The 2,264-nt window shown below is 40.5% G+C and overlaps 1 pseudogene; it reads right to left on the bottom strand.

The window, feature by feature from the left end:
- Positions 1–1,254: 1,254 nt before the first annotated feature.
- Positions 1,255–1,355, bottom strand: LOC125121694 (uncharacterized; annotated as a pseudogene).
- Between the last annotated feature and the right edge of the window lie 909 nt (positions 1,356–2,264).

Genomic DNA, 2,264 nt, shown 5'->3' on the forward strand with positions numbered 1-2,264 from the left:
ACAACATAGAACATGGACTTCTCATTAAGGCCAACTTGGCTATGGTTGCTACTAAGTGCCCAATCCACTTGGTAGCAATATTGAGCTACCAATATGGCACCAGTTTGATTATACTGGACTGCTTCCATTGTGGAAGGGGCAGCACTTTGCTCTTATTGGAACAGACACTTTGGACATGGATTTGATTTCCCTGAGTGCAATACTTCTACCAAACTATCATCCTTGTGCATATAGAATGCCTTATATACCATCATATTGTTTCATATAGCATTTCTTCTGATCAAGGAACTCCTTTCACAGCAAATAAAGTGCAACAATCGGCACATGCTCATGATTATTCACTGGTCTTACCATGGTCCTTGTGCTTCTCTCTTGTGTCTTATCTCTGCCTTCTGTTGATTAGCCTTTCTTAAGCATTGCAAGAAGAGCACATATCAGATAGGAACCCAGAATACCCCAACAATATTTTTAAATTGGGTTAACAGATGTTACATCTTGTTTCAGAAGTTCCTAATTACCCTAAAGAAGGCAATTTTCACATCTCCTACCACAAGAACCAATTAAAAAAAACTACCATACAAAAATAAGGGGTCAGTAATATATTGATTGGCATTCTTGTGGATCCCTTCATCTCTTCACAGAGTGACACTGAAGTTGCTTAAATTTTGTAACTAAAGGATGACAGTCAAGCCACCCTGTATGAGCAGACTGAGAGAAACAGGCTTAGGGTTGTGCATGTCTATACTCCCACATCTCCTTGCCACAAATCTAGCCTTTCCCACCCCTGAGCCCATAGAGTGCTATGCTTATTTAGATGGGATTGGCAAATAAGAAGCTGGGATCTCAGCCATACATGGTAGGAGAAACCAGCAAGCTGACACTGAGTACAGGGCCAGGGAGCTTAACTCATCAATGAGGAAGATCCTCGTGGATGATTCTCTAAAGGGTATTTTTGGATTGAAACTTGATTCATTTGTATTCGTTGGATAGGCCAACTGCAGTGACCAAAGTCTCCAGAATGTATAATGGCTCAAATACATTCAAGTTTATTTTCACTTTCATGAACAGTTTTAGACATTTTTAGTTGTTGGGGAACTAATGCTATGTTTAGGCATACAGGGGACCAGGCTGACAGGCTTTTCCAGTTTTAAAAAATGAAGTATAGTTGATTTACAGTATTGTATTAGTTTCAGGCATACAGCAAACTGACTGATACAGTTATATATTTTTCAAATTATATTCCATTATATGTTATTAAAAATGGAGTGCTTCATGAATTTTTGTGTCTTTGTGCAGGGGCCATGCTAATGTCTGTATTGGTCCAATTTCTGTATGTGTGTTGCCAAAGTGAGCATGACATCACCATTAAACTAAAAAAAATTTTTTTAAAGCATGGCTAATTTACAATGTTGTCCCAATTTCTACTGTAGAACATAGTGGCCCAGTTATTTATATATATATATATATATATATATATATATACACACACACACACACACACACACACACATTCCCTTTCTTATATTACCTTCCATCATGGTCTGTCCCAAGAGACAAGACATAGTTCCCTGTGCTATACAGCAGGACCTCATTTCTTATCTATTATAAATGTAATAGTTTGCATCTACTAACCCCAAACTCCCAGTTCATCCCACTCCCCCCACCCCCAGCCATTTTTAATAAATAGCTTTTTAGTTTGCCCTGGAAGGGGAAAGAGGCACATACAAGGTTTCTATGGGCTAAACCCAGTATACCACTTTTCACTTGTCTTTGGTAAAACTGAATCTTATGGTCATATCTAACTGTAAGAGAGACTGGGCTATGAGCCCAAGAAGAGGAAATGAATTTGATGAGTACTAGCAAGGTTGGACACAGCATCTGTGCAAGGGACAGTAATGTGGAGTCTGGTGTAGGGCAGCCAGAATTCAAGCCAATATTGTGTTGGAATTCAGACAGGAGGCAGCATTTTATTTGCACCCTTCTGCCCAGTTTGAAGGGGCAGCTGCAGGTGTGGAGACGGTTTTGGAGGTGGGACTGTTATGGATGCTAGTGTCCAGGCCCTGAGAAAAGGGGCTTCCAGGAATCAAGTACGATGCGATTCAAGCCCAGGTTCTCATGGTGATGTTGAAGTCCAGTAATATGGTCAGAGATTTGGGAGAAGGCTTACATGTGCGGGCTTGCCTCGGAGAGTCTTTGCTGGTGACAGAAAAACTTAATTCCAAGTACCCCCTGTTGGCCGGCCTTGGACTGTTTGGGTCAAGATT

Source organism: Phacochoerus africanus, chromosome 2 (genome assembly GCF_016906955.1).
Source record: "Phacochoerus africanus isolate WHEZ1 chromosome 2, ROS_Pafr_v1, whole genome shotgun sequence".
NCBI lineage: Eukaryota > Metazoa > Chordata > Mammalia > Artiodactyla > Suidae > Phacochoerus > Phacochoerus africanus.